At 49.3% G+C, this 12,464-nt stretch overlaps 1 long non-coding RNA gene across 1 annotated transcript; it reads left to right on the top strand.

The window, feature by feature from the left end:
• The first annotated feature begins 363 nt into the window (after positions 1-363).
• Positions 364-7,609, top strand: LOC123329232. The gene is made up of 2 exons (XR_006544595.2): positions 364-1,220; positions 6,621-7,609. It is a non-coding gene; the product is annotated as an uncharacterized LOC123329232 (long non-coding RNA).
• Positions 7,610-12,464: the final 4,855 nt, after the last annotated feature.

The following is a 12,464-nucleotide window of genomic DNA, read 5'->3' as shown; positions in this document are numbered from 1 at the left end:
GCAGGAAGTTTCCCTGCGAATAGCCCCACCAGGTACGTGTGTGTCGGGTTCGTGGTGAAGTCACAGAGATGTCAGTAACCTTGGTATCTTCCAGTGGGTTGCCAGTGTTTGGCACCCAGAGGCCTAGAGGCTGCACAAATCGGAAACACAATTCTCCCCTCTCCGCCCCTCTCCTCGCCAGCCCACTTCTCTCCCGGGGGACCCCTGCCTCAGCTCGGGAGCTCAGAGATCTCCTGTTTAATAGCACCTCGGCTGTGGGACTAGCCGCAAGACCCTGCAAGCCTCCCTCCAGAGCCCCAGGGGAGGACGGTGAGGTGCCTAGGGTTTGAGAGGAAACAGCTGAGGCCCCGGTAAGGTACTGGCTTGTGGACTTGGGGGCAGGGATGTTTTCTCACAAGCGTGGGGCCTTTTCTAAACTGGTATTTGGAATCTTGGGGAATCAGCACCCACGTTCTGAGGGAAGGCAGTCCTCGGGATACTAGGCTGAGGAGAAGGCAGGGGAAGAAACCCCATCTTCTGGCTGCAGGCTGGGGGCAAGGAAGCAGGGAGGCCAGCAGTGTCTGCACGCCCAGCAGGGAGAAGAGAGGACGGTGGGCGGGCATTGCCAGTGGGCCCACAACGGAGGCTTCCAGAATGTTACAGGTTCTGTGACAGTCGGGCCTCAGGACAGGGCTCCGTGCCATCCTACTTCTTGCAATGGTACCGTTTGTCCGAGTTGGATGGTCTTATATCCTGTGAAGGGCAAGTTCCCCAGGAACCGTGTGCTCTCAAGGGTTTATAGACTGGTTTCCTGCACGACAGGAGCCCCCTGGGTTCTGAGGAGCAGGAGAAAGAGAAAAGAGGAGGATGATTTTTGCAATTATGTCCTGGGAGGCACAGAGAGCAAATGGCAAAACGGTCTTTAAAGGGGTAAATATGATAAAGACACGAGGATAACTAATATGCTTTCCCGTAGACCTGGCTTTCATTTGCTTATAAACACCCCAAGAGACAGCCCAGATTTATTTAAATAGCCCGGATGATATATAAGGCAGTGGAGAAGCAGGTGGGAAATTGCACTCAGGCCGGCTTGGAAACAGATGAAAGAGACAGGCCCACGGCTGCAGGGAGGGGACTGGTCCCTGGGGAGGCCTGAAGATGGAGCCTGGGGGAGAGCCGACAGTACCTAAATGCCAACAAGAGAGATGGTGCCCACTTCATGAGGCCCAGAAGGCTGCAAGGTAAGCCTGCAGGGCTCCTCCCACAGCAGCTCTGATAGGTGACAGAGGGGAGAGGTAGAGAATATTGAATTTCAAATCAGACTGCTGCCTGAGCTCTGATTCCTTAAGGGCCTCAGCTTATTTCTACGATGGGTAAATAAGTGATTATTATCTACATGTTACTTAGGGTGAAAAGGGCCTGGCCTGTGGTGACTGGGTGCCATCCTGCAGGGGTGGGAACTTGACCAAGGCAGCTAATTTGTGCTCTACCCTAGTGGAGGCTCCAGGTCCACCTGGCAAAACCAGACCTGGGCATGTTGTGACTACAGGTTGCCAGACATCACCCTCTGCTGCTGAGGGTGCAGACCCCCAGACCCTCTGGAAGGAGGGGACACAAAGCTGGGTGTGCCAAGCCCCCTTCCTCATAGGTGTCCTCTGTTCAGGGCTTGCTGGTGGCTGTTTTCTGTCCAGGCAGGGCCCCTGCTGGGTTGGGCCACTTTACTGTTTGGTGAGCGGATGGGCAGGCGTCTTGCTCAGTGGAGTCTATCACATCACTTCTTGTCCTGCTGTTCCTCTGGGCGCCGGCTCCAGACCCAGGGTGAGTTGCAGGCTGCTCTCCAGGGCTGGATAGTACAGGCGCTGTGCTGCGGTCACATTGCATTTTCTCACACTGTCACGTCTCAGAGGCTCTCAGCCACTGAAAGACTGCTCCCTGGAGTGGGAGGTCTCAGCCTTGCCTCCACGGTTCCCCTGCAGCAGCCAAGTGGCTCTAGCTCCCTCACTGCAGCAGGCCATCACCGAGCCTGGGTGAAGTCGTGGGGGGTGCCTATCAGCTGCCTGGCCACCACGCCTGGACCCCTTCCCCTGCCCCTCTTCCTCAGTACATGATTCCAGCGCAGGATGACCAGCGGGCAACCCAATACAATGACGAGACCCCAGCAGGGGCTCCCAAAGGCCGACTTGAGCTCCGTGGGCCTTGGCACTGCTGGACTGCCTGGCCCCGCGCCCTCTCAGCCTGTAGTTTCCTTCCTCTGGTTTTGTCCTCTCTTTTCACTGCCAGACACTCTCCATTGTCTGTGACTTCATCGTGGACACAAGCCTCTGTCAGTTGGCAAGTGGGGACGGAGCCAAATAGTTTTCTGATCAGCCTCATCCCTGGCGTGCTCTAGGCAGCTCTGTACTTTCCCCACTGCTTTCTTTGCTGCAGCCCTGGTTCCCGGTAGCCTGGGGCCCCCTCTGCCGGCGGCTGGGCTCCATGGCACCTCCTGAGAGGCCTCTGGAGGGGTGGCTGGCGGGGCTTATACCAGGGAAGCCAGTCCAGGGCTAACAGGCATCTGTCTTGGCTCCTGCAGTAACCAGTGATGGGAAAGAAGGACAGAATTGGTCCAGCTAGTCATGCTTAACTGGGGACATCTGCTTCCTTGAGCTGAGCCAGCAGCCATGTGTGTGTGTGTGTGTGTGTGTGTGTAAGTTTAGATCATTGTCGCTGAGGTGGGGCCATCTGCCCATAACACAGGGCACAGCTTCCCACGATGCTCCAGTGGGCTTGATCGTTCTAGGTCAGTTTTCTTCTTCTTCGCCCTGAGATCCAGTGTGGGACCTGGAGCCCCGCTCCTAGCAGCCATACAACTTTCTGAGTAAATGTGAGAGTGATTCTCTGAATGAGTCAGGGAGCGCTGTGTCACTCTGGGGGAGAAAGCCCTGCTCCACCGAGATACTGCCAAGTAAAAGGCCTGTGATCTTACAGCCCACGGGCCTGGTCACCAATTTCTCTCTAAAGTCGTTCAGCCTGGGACCTCCCAGCAGGCTGCCTGTCTCCACAGCCTGACCTCTGTTAACAGCCCATCGGCATCTGCAGGCTAGACATTTCTAGCGTCTTCCTGAACACCCATCTGGTTGAAGTTCTGTCTGGTGGACAGCAGTGGAGGCAGGCCATGCAGAATAAAAATAGACTGATGACCCACACAGGGTTTTTTGTTTTTTTGTTTTTTTTTTTTTTTTTTGGTTGCCTCTTGGGCCGGATTTCCTGAGGAGTAGGAGTGTGAGAGGCGTGAGCATTTGTCACTTGGCGCAGGAAATCCTGACTCCCCAGATGGCGAGGAAAGCAGATACCTCTGTGAGACCCTGCCCCCCTGCAACCTGAGACAGAGAGAGGCCTGTCACAAGCCCCTGGCTTGCTGTCCGTGGGGGGCTGGGGACAGGTGACTGGCTGGTGTCAACTCTGGACAGAGCACCACGTCAGCCGCCGCCACCTCTGAGCAGACGAGGCTCAGGGTTGCTGACCGCCTGCAGGAGTCAGGCCCACCTCTGTACCCAGGTTTGTGTATGTAGCTCCTTTCTCTCATGATCCAGCTTGTCTGTGGTCACCAGTGACAGGGCAGGTGTCAGGATGAGGCCATCCCTGGAGAAGGCCCTCCTGTAGGTCATGGGGGCCTGTTGTTCCAGGCCCATGTCCTCACTCTGGCCGGGCCTACAGGCCCCTCCAGCCCCAACCTGCAGGGACCTGCCCCACCTGGCTCCTGGGCCTGACTTCTTCCCAGGTCCAACCTCCTCTGGGGGCTCCCTGAGGCTTGTGTGGTGTCCCCTCCCTCTGTAGCCCCTCTGTCACCTGTGTGGTCTCCCTCTAGGCCTTTGCTCTGGTTACCTCAGTGGCCATTCTTCACAGGGCCTTCAACTCTGTTCCAGTTGCCTTGAAGACTCTGTATCCATCTGTCCCCATGTGATTGGAACCTCATCTCAACTTTGTTTTAATGAACCCCTGTGCCTCTAAGACTAGACTCTGGCCCTGGCTCTGTTCTCATCAGCCTTCGACAAGTTACTCTGCTTCAGGGAGTCTCAACTTTGGGGTAACGTCCCCTCCAGAGTACATTTGACAGCATCGAAGATTTCTTGGTTGTCACACTTGGGAGAGTACCTCTGGACTCTGCTGGGTGGAGGCCAGGGCCCCTACTGAACCTCCCCCGGGGAACAGGGCAGCACCCCCCCAGCCCACAGCAGGGGAGCATCCACCCTGAACAGTGATGACCACTGAGAACCCAGCCTGTGTCTCCTCACCTGTGAAAGAGGAGGGTTGTGAAAAATCACCTGGGATGACCCACGCAGAAGCAGATGGAAGGTCAGTGCCCTTCACATCCCGCTGTGTCTGCTGCCCTGCAGTTGTTCATTCTGTGAGGGGGACAGTGCACAGTAACTGCCAGCATCGACATGTGCTTGTGTGGGTTACCTCCCTGGATCCTCATGGAAGGGTTCATCTAGCATGAACCCTACTTTCCAGGAGAAGACGTGGGCTATTGGAGCTGCTAGGAGTGAGCCAGCCTGAGGGTGCAGTGGAGCCGGATCTCCCAGCCCCCACTTAAGTCCCCAGGCTTCCCTGGTGGCTCAGGGGTAAAGAACCTGCCTGCCAGTGCAGGAGACACCAGTTCGATCCCTAGGTCAGAAAGATCCTCTGGAGAAGGAAATGACAACCCACTCCATATTCTTGCCTGGGAAATCCCATGGACAGAGGAGCCTGGTGGAGTACAGTCCTGGGTCACAAAGAGACGATGGAGTGACGAAACAACAGACTCAAATCCCGGGTCAAAGCACCTTGAGACAGCGTTTGTAAAAGCATTCAAAAATGGCCAGACCCTGTGCAACCATGATTATGGTTCTTTGTCTGTAACCCCACCTGCACCCCTGCCTCCCACAGGCTCACCTCTGAGACTTGGTCAGCCCCCAAAGATGAATCCGATGTGCACGACACTGGAGAGTCAGGAGAGACTGTTGTGTGAAAACTTTGAAGCTGCTAGAAGCTGGGAAGAGTCTCAGGGGCTCCAGGGAGCCTGCAACCTAGTGAGTAGTGGCCACTCACAGCCAGTGCCTGGCCCAGCTGCCATCTGCGAGGACATTGAGCCCCTGTCACTGGACTGGTACACATATGCCGCTGGCCCAGGGCACTGGCGACCAGGGTCTGGGGCAGTTTGCCTTGTGGCAGCAGCATGGTGGACACAGCATGACTCTGTTCTCTCTTAGTCATCAGGGAGAAGTGGCCAGGCTCCCTTGGGGACACAAGTCTAGGAGCATGGCAGGCCCAGCCTCACACCGTCCACTGAACCACAGTCAACCACTGTCGTCTTATGTTTAAAGGGCAAAAAAATAAAGAGCAGATCCAGTCAGTGTGGCTCACCTGTTGTGCCCTGGCCAACTTTGGAGGAACAAATTTACTTGTCATCATCATCATTTCTTCTTTGTTTTTCCATTTGGGAAGTAAGAGATTAAATCTGTCAGTGAAAATCTCTTTCCCAGGTTCTCCCCTAAAAAATAATCCTGAGATTAAGAATGGTTACTCCTGCTTCCGGCATTAAGGCCCATAAGATTCAAGACATTGATAAAATTCTCTGAGTAGCACACAAGAAGTAACATAATCATTCTGGTAAGAAAAAAAAAATCAGCCTAATAAGAAGATAACATATTGCCATAAATAAAACAGGTCCCATCACCTCTTCTGCCCAGGAATGATGACCGATTTATCAAGTGTACGCTGAGTAATGATTTTCCATGGGGGCAGCAGCTCCTATGATAAAGTGTTACTGCTCCAGCTGCATTATATAAACAACATCCAATTTACGGTGTTAGGGAGCAGATGCATGTCTCAGTAATGTGTCACCATCGTCTAGAACGAGCCATAAAATCTAGGTTGTCATGTATTTTCTGGCTGCACACTTCAAACAATTAATATTCCTATAAAACAGTCTTGATCACAAGCCCAATTTAGAAATTAGTTGTTCAATACGATGATTAAATTCCCGAGCTGGAACTTGCTGTGGCCAAAGGTGAGTCGCCAAACGTGACAAATCTTGTACCATTTCCCAGACGGAAGGAGCTGTTGGAGACACTGGGGATTTTTGGTGAATTTTAAATGAGGCACCTTCACCTTCAGAGGATGCCACGGTCCTGCCCGCCTTCCAGAGGAAGATGAATCACCGGTGTCTTCCTGTATCCAGCAAGTCAGTCTGTGGAGGCGGCAGACGTACGCCCAGTAGGGAGCTTCACCTTGACGCATGGCAGAGTCTACCCTGCTCTGGTCAGAAGGCCTGAGATGGGTACCTTCTTCTCCAGCTTGGGGAAGCCAGGCAGAGCTGCAAGACTGGCGGATCCAGAATGAGCACTGGGAGATGTAAAGTTTGGATGCTATCCCTCTAGAGTCTAGGCCACCAACAACTGGGTGGACAGAGTGACAAGCCATGGAAACATTGTCACTAATAGATTTATTTTAAACAGGTGGGCAGGGCCAGGCCCAAAGTTTTCATTCATACTTCGTCAGAAAAATAGCATCGTTTAATCATTTAGTTTGCAAAACCTGTTTCAGCTTTCAGTTCACATTTAGGCATGTCTCACATTTCCTTGGTCATTTCGGAAGTGCTGTCTTTTGTGTATCTGTAGGTTCTCCAGGATGGAGGTGAATTCCAGAGATGAATTTTGCTGTATTCAACACAGCACATTGCATTTAAGATGGAAGAGCCAAGAAGAAACCACCAGTCACTGGTCTGGGGAACACAGACGGCCGGCCATACACTCTACTTGGGAAGGTACACAGTAAACTTGGGAAAGAAAGTTTGGCCATAAGTATCCAAACCTGTGTGCTCTGACCCAGCCGTTTCACTTCCAGCAACTTATTCTCAGGAAGAGAGTCAGTGGAGGGTTACTTAATAGATCATCCCTTGTGTGCCCAAATGTCCAGTGTAAGGAGATTGGCTAAGTGAGTTTTGGGGCAAACAACCATGGAAACTGTGTTGTGAAATGTGGTTGATCTGATGTTCAGTGCAGAGAGTCACCAAAAAAAAAAAAGCGTATCTCATATGACGTCAGTTTCATATAAAAAAGGGTACGTTACTTAGCTTGGGGGAGAAGAATTGCCAAAATATTAACAGTGATTATCTCTGTAGGTGGGAGTGAATGGGTGTCAAGTTTTCTTCTCTGCGTGTTTCTGAATATTCTGTATTTGTTATCATTATATTTATGTTATGCATTATATGGCCTTCCCTGGTGGCTCAGACGGTAAAGTGTCTGCCTACAATGCGGGAGACCTGGGTTCGATCCCTGGGTCAGGAAGATCTCCTGGAGAAGGAAATGGCAACCCACTCCAGTATTCTTGCCTGGAACATCCCATGGACGGAGGAGATTGGTTGGCTGCTGTCCATGGGGTCACAAAGAGTTGAACACGACTGAGCGACTTCACTGTCACTATCGCTAAGCATTATATATATGTTATGCATTGTATTTGTTAGCAGAGAAAAAGAATTCCTGTGACTGTTGAAGCACATTCTCCAGTTAGCAGAATTCTTACGAATACTGTGAGAATTGGTATGGTATACTATATTCTCTTGTATTATTCGATAAAGATTATTATACAATAAAGTTCTGTTTATCACCAGGGGGTGTCAGGGGGCTTCTTGGCAGTTCCATTTATAATCAAATGATCTTGAAGAGAAGTGGAAAAGGAAGAACCAGGGCCAGTTGAGCACAGGGAATTTTCTAAAGAATATCATGTATGATGACCTCACCTTGGAAAGAAGATGTAAGATGTGTACTGGGTACATTTCAGTTTGAAGTTCACCATAAATTGGAAAGATGATGGTCACCTTAGCCCATTCAGTTCAGTCACTCACTTGTGTCAGACGCCTCCTGACCGACCCCATGGACTGCAGCTGCCTTTCATGCTGTTCCTGGGGTTCCCAAGGCAAGAGTACTGAAGTGCTTTGCCACTCCCTGTCACTGTCACTCCATCTATTTCCCATGAAGTGATGGGACCAGATGCCATCATCTTCGTTTTCTGAATGTTGAGTTTTAAGCTAACTTCTTCACTCTCCTCTTTCACTTTCATCAAGAGGCTCTTTAGTTCTTTTTCTGCCATAAAGGTGATGCCATCTGCATATCTGAGGTTATTGATATTTCACCTGGCAATCTTGATTCCAGCTTGTGCTCCAGTTGACCATGTTTTATTAGAACTCTCCACCATGACCTGTCTGTATTGGGTGGCCCTACACAGCATGGCTCATAGTTTCATTGAGAACAGATACCACACTTGATCTTAGCTAAAAGGCTAAAAAGCTAAAAGAAGCAATAGTATAGCTAAACCCATAACATAGCTTAGATTCCTGGTAACATTAAGTTGCCTATTCATGTAAAATGGAGCAGTGAAGTCAAGACCTGTTATGCTCCCTCTGCTCAAGGGGGTCTGGTGCCCACAGAACCAATAAGAGAGGAGCCTGGGCTGGGGAGCTGGAGTTGGTGAGGTCCACTCATTTACCATCATGGTGCCATGAGACCCAGCCCTAAACCTTCAGGTTTCCCCAGATGGAAGCCATGACTGGGAGAGTGGGCATGAGCGGCCTTGTCTAGGACCAGCCAGACCACCACCCACTTTGTCCTTCACAGTCTGTGTGCACGTGTGCTGGCCAGAGTTCACCCACGTGTGCCGGCCATTGTCCAGGCTGTGAGCTCCTGCTTTGTTGAGGCACAAGGACTGGTCAGCCCAGATAAGGCAGCTGTAGGTGCTCCACTTTGTTCTCTGTGTCTTAATAAACAACCACTTCCTCTTCTCATGGTATTGGGGGCTCAGCTCCTTAGAATTGTGGGCTGGGGGGCTTATTTAGGGGGATGTATAACTGTCTTATGCCCTCCTGCACTCAAGATTCATTTTTATATTTCTGAATAGTGGTGCTGTTGGCAGTGAAACAAGAAAAAATGTCACATGGGTTTGACCCAATGCTGAACTTGAATTTCTTTTAGTTTTCCCTGCAAATTCCTCCAAAGCAATAACCATGGGGCCCTTTCTGACTCTGATCACCAACAACACCCTCACCACTCTTCAGAGCCACTGCAGGAGCCATTCTGAAATTAGAGGTTTACTCCCCGAGGAGAATTGGGGTGCTGCTCACAGCCTTTGGCCCTGACTCCCCTCCCCACCCGCGCCCTCTCCTCTGGAGAGTGGCTTTGTATAACTGCACGTTTGTGTGATGACTTGCCGGTTCGTCGTCCTGGCGCTCCAATGCCCCATCCCTCTGGTAATTGCCCATCTCTGTAGACATGTAGAACTTGTGGCCTTGGCCTATTTTTGGGAGACCATAGATCTTGGAATATCAAAAGATGAGTCAGGCTCTATATCTCAACTCACTCATTCATTCAGTTGATATCTGTTTGCTGGGCAGTGTGAAAAGGGGCTGGGATACAGTAGTGATCAGAGAAGTGAATCCAGCAGTCAGATGACTGACTGGAAGTTGTAAACTGAGATGCATATTCTGAGGAAGAAAAAGAATAAGACTGAAGGGGGGGTCTGTTACAAATGTCACACTTAGTCTGAGCAGCCAGGGAACGTTTTCAGTGAAAGGATCCTTGAACAGAGACGCGGAGGCCATGCAGGGGATGGCTGGATGAAGGGCCAGTTGTGCTGGACTTTGATCCTTCTGGACGTGGGGAACAGGATATGCAAAGGCCTATGTTAGAGCCACCAGACCTGGTAGGGGATGCAGAAGCCAGGGTGGGCAGAGCACAGAGAACAAGGGCATCTGACTAGGGTCCTGTGAGGCTTATCAGAGAATTGTTTTTTATTGTTTTAATTGAAGTGTTGTTCATTACAGTATTGTGTTAATTTCTGCTCTCTAGCCAACTGATTCAGTCATATATACATTTTTAAATGTTTTTTTCCATTTTGACTTATAACAGAATATTGAATATAGTGCCCTGTGCTATACAGTAGGACTTTGTTGTTAATCCATCCTATATATCATAGTTTGCATCTGCTAACCCCAAGCTCCCAATTCATCTCTCCCCTATTCCCTTCTCCCACCTACCTGCCCTCCTGCCCCGTAACCACAGATCTGTTCTCTATGTCTGTGAGTCTGTTTCTGCTTCAGAGATAGGTTCATTTGTGTCATATTCCACTTATAAGTGGTATCATATGATCTCTGTCTTTCTGCTTTCTTCACTTGGTGTGATAATCTCTAGTTGCATCCATGTTGCTGCAAATGGCATTATTTTCCTTTTTTATGACTGGGTAAAGCTCAACATTCAGAAAACTAAGATCATGACATCTGGGCCCATCACTTCATGGGAAATAGATGGGGAAATAGTGGAAACAGTGTCAGAATTTATTTTGGGGGGCTCCAAAATCACTGCAGATGGTGATTGCAGCCATGAAATTAAAAGACGCTTACTCCTTGGAAGGAAAGTTACGACCAACCTAGATAGCATCTTAAAAAGCAGAGATGTTACTTTGCCAACAAAGGTCCGTCTAGTCAAGGCTATGGTTTTTCCAGTAGTCATGTGTGGATGTGAGAGTTGGACTGTGAGGAAAGCTGAGCGCCGAAGAATTGATGCTTTTGAACTGTGGTGTTGGAGAAGACTCTTGAGAGTCCCTTGGACTGCCAGGAGATCCAACCAGTCCATCCTAAAGGAGATCAGTCCTGGGTGTTCTTTGGAAGGACTGATGCTGAAGCTGAAACTCCAATACTTTGGCCACCTCATGTGAAGAGTTGATTCATTTGAAAAGACCCTGATGCTGGGAGGGACTCGGGGCAGGAGGAGAAGGGGACGACAGAGGATGAGATGGCTGGATGGTATCACTGACTCGATGGACATGAGTTGGGGTAAACTCCGGGAGTTGGTGATAGACAGGGAGGCCTGGCGTGCTGCGATTCATGGGGTCCCAAAGAGTCGGACACGACTGAGCGACTGAACTGAACTAAATATTCCATTGTGTACATGTTTCACATCTTTATCCATTCATCTGACAATAGATATTTAAGTTATTTTCACGTCTTGCCTGTTGTAAATAGTGCTTCTATGAACATAGGGGTGTGTGTCTTCTAATTATAGTTTTGTCCAGATATATGCCCAGGAGTAGGATTGCTGGATCATATGGTAGCTCTGTTTGTTTTGAGGTACCTCCAATACTGTTCTCCATAGTGCCTGTACCAGTTCATAGTCCTACCAACAGTGTAGTAGGCTCCCTTTAGAGAACTGGGTTTTGTCTTAAGACCCTAGGAGCCCTTGGAGGGCTTCAGATAGGGAGAGCTGATTACAGCCATGCATTTTGAAAAGATCATTGTAGATGCGGCGTGGGGCATCAGATTGGAAGAGAATCTGACTAGATCCTAAGAGGCAGCCACCATGATCGACTGGGCGAGAGATAAAGGCAGCCTGGACTAAGGTTTAGAGATACTTTGGAGGTGAAATGGTCGGCGCTGGCTGATGGGTTAGTGTGGGTGGTGAGGATGAAGGAAATGATAAGGATGACAGTTTTCTGGTTGTGTCACTTCAATAATGGAGGTGGATGCCATTCACTTATGTGGAACTTTAGGGGTGGGGGTCAGTGGGTGTAGGCATCTGGGGCTGGGAGGAAACCATGAGCTTGCTTTTGGACAGTTTGGGTTTGAGGTATCTGAGATAATTGGAGGGGATGTCAAATGGGGAAAGGCTTTGAGATGGGTGCACAGGGAGGAGACTAGAGAAGATACGGGGCAGTGTGGGGCTTGAAGATCTCTGCTTGTTTATTGTCCCTTGTATCCTTTCCTTAATGGTTGCATCAGGTGCCAGGGTGGCTGCTCAGTGTGACAAGTTCTGAGATGCTCGAATCTTGCTGACATCTCTTGAAAAAGCCAAGAAGAAACTAGAACTCCTCTTGAAAGACTATGTTCAAAGTGGTGTTAAAGAAACAGACTTATAAACTTAGAGAACAATCTTACAATTGCCAGAGGGTAAGGGTGGGGGAAGGGATAGTTAGGGATTTGGGGATTGACATGTACACACTGCTATATTTAAAATAACCAACAAGGACCTACTATATAGCACAGGGAACTGTTCTCAATATTCTGTAACAACCTAATTGGGAAAAGAATTGGAAGAAGAATAGATAACATGTGTATGTATAACTGAATCACTTTGTTGTACACCTGAAACACAACATTGTTAGTCAACAGCACTCCAATATAAAATAAAAAGTTGAAGAAAAAAGAAAAAATGAGAAGAAAGGTAATATTTCCTTTGAAAACCTGAAATAATAGCATACCATTCACATAATCTAGAATCTTTAGAACAAGAAATATTGATGAATTAGGAAGTAAAGTTTTAGGAAAACAATTGAGAAGCATTCTCACTTCTCAGACTCCCTGAAATGCCCTAGTGAGCCTGGCTCCAAGGGAAAGATGGGCTTGTTTCTTCTGATTTTGTTTTATTTTTAAAATATGGTTGATTTACAATATTGTGTTAGTTTCAGGTGTGAATTTC

Source organism: Bubalus bubalis, chromosome 14 (genome assembly GCF_019923935.1).
Source record: "Bubalus bubalis isolate 160015118507 breed Murrah chromosome 14, NDDB_SH_1, whole genome shotgun sequence".
NCBI classification, from domain to species: domain Eukaryota; kingdom Metazoa; phylum Chordata; class Mammalia; order Artiodactyla; family Bovidae; genus Bubalus; species Bubalus bubalis.
This window is presented reverse-complemented; position numbering and strand designations above follow the sequence as displayed.